Genomic DNA, 9,551 nt, shown 5'->3' with positions numbered 1-9,551 from the left:
TAATCAAACCAAACACTATTACTGCTAAGCACTCACATATGGCCTTAGATCTTAATGAGAAATGCTCATGTTGAAATTTTCAAAGATATTGGTGAGCTAGACAAGGCTGTCTGTGGATGAGGGACACTGTCCCCCACATGTAGAATGTGCCCCCACCTTTTTATGGAAAGTGGCAGGTAAAATGTTAGACTCAACATTTTATTAAAAATGAGAAAAAATTTTTTCCTTGCCTTCAGTCTCACACATTACCATAAATGATCATAATACAGTTGTATGTGTTAACACAGTTTTGTCACATACGTTTTATGTTATTAGAATTCTAATTCAACCCAGGAAGATGGTAGGACAAGAGTTATTTTTTCCAAAATTATTCATGAAGAACCCAAGGTTCAGGGAAGTTAACTGTTTTACTGAGGGGTAGCTGATGTGGTAACTGTGGAAGAAGTAAAAGCTCTGAATAGATGTCAATTGACAAAACACTGCTGTAATAAATTAGTATTCCCATCCTGACTGACTCAATCAGCAGGAACAAATTCACAGGGTAGGTAGAAAAGGGAATGGGGAGGAACCTGTTATAGTTTGTTAAATAATGACTACTAGAAACTCAAGGAAAAAAAAGGAAAGAAAGAAAAAAAAACAATAAAAAACAACAAAGGAACAATAGCTATAGTAATTTTTAAAGGCTAGATACCTAGTAAGTGATAGGACCCAAAATGTATCCCAGAGATTGGGGTTGTAGCTCAGTGGCAGAGCGCTTGCCTAGCATGTGTGAAGCACAGGGTTCGATCCTCAGCACCACATAAAAATAGACAAATAAAGGCATTCTGTCCATCTCTAATTATAAAAAAAATTAAAAATGTATCCCAGAATTTTTGTGTCCAACTGACAGATTTCCACAATGCCTTCCAGAATCCCATATATCACATCTGGAATAGACAGGAAGTATGCACAGCTTATAATTAAGATTATCCCTGAGGATCTTAAAAGAGCTCACTATAAGGATACTGCCACATCAATGATCATAGCGGCACAATTCACAATAGCTAGACTGTGGAACCAACCTAGATGCCCTTCAATAGATGAATGGATAAAAAAAAATGTGGCATCTATACACAATGGAGTATTACGCAGCACTAAAAAATGACAAAATCATAGAATTTGCAGGGAAATGGATGGCATTAGAGCAGATTATGCTAAGAGAAGCTAGCCAATCCTTAAAAAACAAATGCCAAATGTCTTCTTTGATATAAAGAGAGCAACTAAGAACAGAACAGGGAGGAAGAGCATGAGGAAAAGATTAACATTAAACAAAGACGAGTGGGGGGAGAGAAAGGGAGAGAGAAGGGAAAGCATATGGAAATGGTAGGAGACCCTCAACGTTACACAAAATTACATATAAGAGGTTGTGAGGGGAAAGGGGGGGGGAACAAGGGTGAGAATTGAACAATAGCAGATGAGGTAGAGAGTGAAGATGGGAGGGGAGGGTGGATAGTAGGGGATAGGAAAAGTAGCAGAATACAACAGTCACTAATATGCCATTATGTAAAAATGTAAGTGTGTAACTGATGTGATTCTGCAATTTGTATTTGGGGTAAAAATGGGAGTTCATAACCCAATTGAGTCAAATGTATGAAAGATGATATATCATGAGCTTTGTAATGTTTTGAACAACCAATAAAAAAAATAAAAAATAAATAAAAAGAAAGATTATCACTACATAACTTCCCTGAACTCCAAGGCCCTGGGCACACAGTGGCAAGTCAAGGATCTCCAAGGGTCCAGATTGTGCACAGAGTTTAACATTTCTCTGTGTGTCCCTGTGTCTCTCCACCCTTCTTTGTAAAATGTTTCTTTTCCTTATTCAATAGAGTGTTAGTAATTAAAACAAAAGGAAAACATAAGTGGTACCTCAGTATTAAGTCCGCTGGGACTTCAGTGATTTATATTCTCTTTCCTCAGCAATATTTGCTATAAAACTACTGAAGGTAATATTTAGAGGAAGTGGATATTTTGCCACAATATCCTTTCCTAATCCTCAGAGCATTTCCTTGATATCTATCAGCAGTTCATAAAGACTTTAACACTTTATGAGCGATATGTTGACTTCCTTTTGCAATGGCAAGGAAAAAAATAATAAAAATAAACTTTCATCAAAGAGGACCACAATGCCTCCCCAAATGAAATTGGGTAATAAACCAAATAAAATAGGCACACAAAAAAAAGTGGAAGCAGGTTTTAGTTTGTTTTCCCATACTCCAGCTCCAAACCTGTACACTGGGAAGATTTATTTGATTTATTTAGTTCAGTCTTCTCTGAATAAAAGAAACTATAGTGGGATTTTCATCAACTTATGTCTAGGATGTTAACTGAAGGTGATGATTATTGTTTTGAAATATTAGTGGGAGGAAGCAGGGAGAGATACAACAATATAAAATATAATGTTTCAGGTTTGTACCTGAAGACAAAAAGCATTTCTGCAATGTCCACTGGAGTAGGTTATACTGTTCCAATTCTTTATAACTCCCAGACCTGACACTTATATTTTTAAGAGTTGATTTTTATAGGAAATCAAAGTAGAGATATCTGGAACATTTGAAATTGAATAAAAACTTCAAGCTCAGGAATACTACTTTAAATGTGTATGCCTCCAAGTTTAAGAGGACAATTTACTTGTAATGGTACTTTGAAAAGATGTTGATTTAATAGAGTTTTTTTTCCCCTCCTCAAGCTGTAGACATTTATATAGTTATGTTGCTTTTCTTTTTGTCTGCACACCATCTGCGTGGTATAATATTTTAATCAACTCACTTCTTTAAAAATGTAAAATAAACATTTGTTTTAAAAGGGAACCTTATATCCATACCTAAAAATAAGAATGTTATTTTTACTTGCCATAAATGCAAGGTAAACTTGGAAATAAATTGAATGAACGCAAAACAATGTTCTGATCAGCCTAACAAGGCACTGAGAGTCTGCTTAAGGCTCTGAGTCTGAGGCCAGCATTCAGCTTGTTAGAGAGATCAGTACCAGCAGGGAACTAAAATGTTCTCTCTTGACAAAATCAGGTTGAAAGAGAATTAGAAAGTGAGTAACTTCCCCACCTATTCATTTTCCATGTCTGTGACCCATGTCTCATCAGAAATCACCACAGTGTGGGCCACCATTCATAGCATAACAAACACTGGGGCCCCCTAACCAGTGTGAGCTAGAACCAAACCAGAGGTAGAAATCTTAATACTTGGTGCTTACCAATCTGGGATTTGGGGTAGCCAATATCTCTTTTTTTGTGTGTGTCTCACATCCTTCATCCAAAAAAGAGAAGTAATAACATCTCTATCATCACGTGGTTCTGTGGGTTAAACAGAGTAATCAATTCAAATTACTATTAACTTTCCATGCTTTCTCCCCCCATTCTATTTACAAACATGAAGACTCCATCCATTCTACCCCATGTGTCTTTACCCTTCACATCTCCCTCCTTTACAAAGAAAACTTATTTTGTGTAGCTCACCACCCCTCAGTTTTTCTAGACTCCTGTGAGGCTTTTGTTCTTCTGAATAAGTCACATCCAATAATCCAATAAACTTCTTAACTCTATCTGCCATTGTTTTGAGAGCATCACTAGAAAATATATGACTAAGATGATAGATAGATAGATAGAAAGATAGATGAAATAAGAGAAGGAAAAATGGCAACAATGTAATAAAATATACTATAAATACTTCTGGGTAGGGGTAAGTGGAAAGATTTTGAAAGCAATAGATTCTGCTCAAAAATGAGACTTTGAAATCGCATCATTTAAGTAAAAGTTCATGGGGGAAAAAAAATAAGTTCCTCTTCTTAAGACAAAAACAGCTTTAAAGTCCCATCAGGCTCTTTCCGAAAGGCTTCTCAAACATCAAATACCTTTTGCAAAACACTTCATTGATTTAAGTGTAAATTAATCAGGAATGCATGGATTCCATCTCCCTTAGAATACACATGGATTTTTTTTCATCCAAATGCAAACTGCCTTTCCTGTTCTCCATCACTTCACAGTCTGAAAGGGTTTCTTTAGGTGCTCAAGGCTGACTCAAAAGTGCTCAGCCTTGCCCTTGATCCTTCCAAAGTGGGAACTTTGCCATGAGACTTCTGTGGTCTTCTGTGAGCATACTAAAGGAATGTGCTTTCTTATAATTCTTTACAGAAAAGAAGTAATTAATAAGCAATGTGACCTTGGTAATCTTTCCAGGCTCTAGTGCCATATTGTGCGAAAAGCCACTGTATTCATGTACTTCTGATTTGTTTTCCATCTTCAGCGTTTGACTAGATGTCTCTGGATTCCTCATCTTAAAAAAAAATGGGGGTACAAGACAAGATATCTTTATCTTATAGCTTGCTGAGAGATAGATATAATAAATTGATAAAAACATATTGAGCATCTCTTTCATGCTACCAGGGATTAAAAAACAAATGAACAAAATACTTTTCTTTATTCTTAAAGGAAACTCCGAGCTCTGGAGAAGGACAGCACTCTGGGAATCTATTTTAGAGCTCCTTCAGATAAGGTGACATGTGTGTCTAATGGTAATGGAGACAGTACACTCTGCTGGAGGGATCACTTACTTCCTGGATGGAAATTGCTTTGTCAACGCTCAGGTACTAAATTATGAGGCTCTAAGGAGCAGATGGATTCTCATTAATCCTGGGTGTCATTATAATTGTTATTCTTACTACTATTACTATAAAACAAATCACCATGAGATCCGAATTGTTTCCCTATGTTCACTCTTAATTGTGTCAGTTGGATGCAGTTTTGATATTTTTCAATTGTTCAGTGTTTTCGTCTGTTATCTTCGCTGTTCTATTTCTGTTCTAGGGGATTGAGTTTCCTGGTTTTGTTGCTTTTCACTTTGTTTTGCCATCCTCTCTTCTCCCCTCTTCCTTTTCCAGTGAAATCTGTTATCCTCACTGAGCTCCCCACACCAATCTGCTGGGCCATCTGATTTTTTCTAACTCCAAATCTGGGTCTATTTCTAGCTAACTGTTGACAATAATACCATAGTTATCTTTGCACTCATATTCATTTATTCGTTATCTTAAATAATACAACTTTTGAACACTGACAACATATCAGGTTTCAGCTAGGTTTGGGGAACACAGATAAGGATCAGAGAGTCCCTGGTTTCCAGGAGCTGAGAACTGGGACAGACAATACACATAGAATGGTAGTACAGTGTATGCAACCTCCGTCTATAGTCCATGAGGCAAAAATTCTACAACTTACAGGGGTGAACAAGCTGTGGGGATCATATAAGGATCTCTTCTCTGGCCATCTGCTCTTCTTCTGTAGGAGCTATCAATGGGCACACATGCAAGGAAATTAACATGTACATCCAAAGTTAGTCATAGTCCTTTCATTTCCTTTAGTGCGACATCCTGTGAGTTAAGTTTCCCTATCCACACAGGCAAATGAGACTCAGAGAGGTTATCTAACCAGTTAACCAGCTAGTTCAATTTACAGAGCCAGGACTTGAAATCAGATCCAAATCACTTCAAATATCTTGCTACGTCCTGTATGTCTTTCAGTTATCTTTTTTTCAAAATACTAAGGAAAGGGCTGGTGGAGCACTTGCCTAGCATGCATGAGGCACTGAGTTCGATTCTTAGCACCATATATAAATAAATAAAAGGTCCATCAACAATTGAAAAAAAATTAAAAACGAAATACTAAGGAAAGTTTAGTTCGGCCTTACACAGAGGATAAATAGATTGTGTTACAAAAGTGATATTAGAAAAATATTAAACACCCTAATTAGAATTTGGAGAAGTAAAATACATTTCCCTTTGCAGTTTCTTAATCTAAAAATTTAGGATTTACAGTAGATAGTAAATGAGATAACATATGTAAATCCATCCCTAAGTGTCTGGCAAGGCTTAAATGCTCAACACCACAGATACCGACTATAATTGCTAATGCTATTTATCATCACTTCCTACTCCAGAAAAGTGATTATGTGCCTTATGGCATTTGGAAGGAGAAAGCAACCCAGTGAAAAATAAAGTCTTATTCCTGCTCAGGAACAATGACATAATCTGGGGTAAGAAAGCCAGAATACCTTTATACGGAGAAGAAGAAATCAAGAAAAATTCATGAGGCTCTATGATTCTGTCACAGATATTGGTTTCTCACTTTGGGAGAAGAGAGGAGTCAATCTTACATACCTCTATTTGAAACGAGTTGTTTAGATTTCCTACCAGTAGATACCAGAGAAAAGTTCAGGATATATTAGAACATATGAGAGCACAATATATTTTTTTCCTTACATTATTGTCTTCCTCTGATTCTCCAATACTCTTCGCTCCCCAAATCTGCAGCATACAAGATTTGCTTTGAAGAAGACTTCAGGGCTGCATTAATGAGCCAGACTCCAGGGTACTGAAATCATTCAGTCAAGACAAGACATTATTAGGCTGAATAGAGACTAGGTGAAGGGAGTAAAAGTAATCTCACCAGAAAATGAAGGTAGATCTTTTCTAGATTATGTTAATTTGAATCAGATTACCTGAACTGTTTTGTTTTGGACTGCTTTGTCCAGTGTTCTGGCTTCATATTTTGAAGATTATTCAGATTGTTAGTTTAATGATTTTTTTTCCCTGAACCATATTTGCAAAGAAAAACACTGTGCTAACATCCCTTAAAGACTAATGACATAAAATCTGTTCTTGTTTTTTTCCAAGAGCTACCTGTGTAATCTTAGACTCAGAAGTCAAAAGACTTGCCCAATTATTTTCCTCTGAAATGAAGAAATTGAACAAGAAAATCAGTAAGGGTCCTTTTGGCTCTAAAAGCATGTAACACAACAAAACTGAGGTAATAATAGTTATTCTTTCCATCTCACAAGATTATTGCAAGAGCCACAGTGTAAGAGTCAATGTGCTAGGATGTATATAAAGGGCTATACAAATCTAACTAGCAATAGCAGAAGTATGACAACCTTAGATTTTAGTACTAAGAACTTGAAAAAGACTTTGTACACCATTTGGTTTCATTATCCCCAAATGGTCTCCAGAATGGTGCTTATTATGCTGAATCAGAATTAACTTGACTGATTTTTTTTCTTTTTAATACAGATCCTATTTAGAGTGTTTGATTTAATTCCATTAGCCATGGATTCTGAAATCTATATTTACAAAGTCACATCCTATTGAGGATTATTATTCTGTTTCTAAACATGTGGTGTTTTGTTCTTCTTTTATTGCAACTTATGCATCATTTCTAAGCGAGGTAATGCATTCATTAAATATAGGTTACAAGAGGCTTAGTGGGTACTTCATTGGTAGAGTGCATGTTTAGTACGCATGAGGCCTGAGCTTCAAATCCCATCACCACACAAAAAAATAAGTTATGATAATCACTTATTATTAATATTTTAAAGTTAAAAGATACATTAGATAATATATGGTGTTGCAATATTTTCATACAAATTTTACTCTTATTTTATTAACTGTATAAGCTTGAGCAAGTTACTTAAATTCTCTGATTCAGCTTTATCATACTTTAAAGAAGAACAACAATATCTATGATCCATGGGATGCTGAATGTACAGAAACTAATGGGGTATATTATAATTTGTTATATTGTTATGGTTGTCTTTAAAATATTGGAGGCTTTATGATATTTGAGGGTATTGACAAACACAGAGTACTGCGTAATAACCACAGTATTAGTAAAGCAAACTCAAAGTTGTATAGCAGATGTCTAGATATCTTAGCATCTGAATGGATGCTAATTCGTAAGTTTGTTTACAGGTATCTCTCTCTTTGGAGACCAAGTGTTTAATAGTTTATGTTTGGGAGGGTAAAATTACCTTCTGTTATTGTTAGTTCGTTACAAAATTTATAGAGATAGGCCCAAATGTGTGTCTTGCAGGAATTTAATCTTACTATTTAACTGTATTTATTCATACATAGATGTGTTTGCAAAAACAACTGCATTTTTCTTCTCCAAAATATTCTTTCTCAGATCCTACCATTTCAAGTCTCTTAAGCAAAACCACTGTTTACAATAGAGCTGTTTTAATGACATTTATGAAAATACAGATTCGGATCACAGTTTCCCTATGGACCACCAAAGAGAATTTGAAACCCTGTTAGTAGATGTGAGATGAAAGGCGAGTTCAACTGTATATCAAAATTGTATCTGAGGAACTGAAATTGTTTTATATGCCTCAATTAGGCCTCATACCACCCCCCTGAGGCAAGAAAGAAGTATTGTGCACTTTTATGGAGACACAAACTTAAAACCCATGGAGAGGTTAATCAATTTGCATCAAAAGCCATATAGTTGGTCTGTAGTGGAGTTAGGAACAAAACAGAATTTCCTCCTAGGGAGCAACCTACCTTCTTTTATTTGCCTGATTACCAGAGTGTATGAAACTTCTGGAAAAAATTGTGATGAATGTTCAAAAGAAGCCCCTGAGAAAGGATTAGCATTTGTTTCCCAGTTTAGTAAATGAGCGATTTGTTTTTCATGCAAAAGCAACAGCACTTTTTGTTTTGTTTTGCCAAATACTTATGAGGAAATGACCCCTTTGAGGAAGGAGAAAAGAAGAGCAGAGCAATTCAGAAATTAGGATAGCAATTTCTTTTTCTTACTTCTTTTCACCTCCTTCTACATAGCAACCTGCACAGATATTGCACGCTAGAGGGCACTTGAGGTAGAAGAAAAAAAGCCTCCATATCCATCTAACAAGACCAGTAGCCTATGCAGGAAGGAGACTGCAACAGAAAAGCCGTAGCCTGTTTTCCACATGGCAGCACCTGTAATAAACGAATGGACAAAAAAAATTCTTAGACAGCATTATGCAGTCTTGACAGATAAAGAAATCCTGTTCCTATTCTCTGTAATGTAATTTCCTTTCAACCCTTTTGGAGCATTTGTCAAATGCATATATATGTGGTTTGCTCTGTAATAACAACTTGATAACTAATCAGAACTATAAACTCCCTTTTACACCTAAGAGACTGTTGTGCACCGCCCATACATCTGTATTTACCTACATGTCTGTTTTGATACTTTAGCATGAGTCTATAATTTCAAATAATGACAATCTTCAATGAGACCTTCTATAATGAGACCTATAATCAATTAAATTTAATTATCATATTTTAATATTCAATGCATTCTGTTATATCAAAACAGTAGTATTTGGGGGGGGGGTCTCTCTCCTTTTGTCTTTTTTTTTCTCATATTCTTTATTTTCCCTTTTTTTCCTGTTTTTAGAAAACAAGGTGAGATTTAAAAAAAAGAAATTTCCACTTCTTGCCTCCCAAGTTAAACAAGAAGGGTACAGAATCTTAATCCAGTTACTGTTTGCTTTCAGGGGGAAGAAAAAAATAGAAAACAGAAAACTAAAATGCTCAGTGTGAGGTCCGCAAAACTAGCTTAGTTGATAGCTTTGTACCAGTCCCCTTAAATCTATCTGTCCTCCTCTCCTGCCCCCAGTTTCTGTTAGAAGATGAATTGGAGCTTATCTCTTTTCTAGCACCTGGGAAGATGGGAGATAATG

At 35.8% G+C, this 9,551-nt stretch overlaps 1 long non-coding RNA gene across 1 annotated transcript; it reads right to left on the bottom strand.

Moving 5' to 3' along the window:
* Nucleotides 1-4,214: 4,214 nt before the first annotated feature.
* On the bottom strand, nt 4,215-8,786 carry LOC131423837 (uncharacterized). Its single transcript, XR_009225916.1, has 4 exons — nt 8,638-8,786; nt 6,307-6,418; nt 5,267-5,335; nt 4,215-4,328 (listed from the first exon to the last, which is right to left on the bottom strand). It is a non-coding gene; the product is annotated as an uncharacterized LOC131423837 (long non-coding RNA).
* Nucleotides 8,787-9,551: the final 765 nt, after the last annotated feature.

Source organism: Marmota monax, unplaced genomic scaffold, assembly GCF_021218885.2.
Source record: "Marmota monax isolate L192 unplaced genomic scaffold, Marmota_monax_Labrador192_F-V1.1 WCK01_AAM20220418_F8-fsc00024, whole genome shotgun sequence".
NCBI lineage: Eukaryota > Metazoa > Chordata > Mammalia > Rodentia > Sciuridae > Marmota > Marmota monax.
The sequence above is the reverse complement of the archived record's forward strand: the minus strand, read 5'-3'. Positions and strand labels throughout refer to the sequence as shown.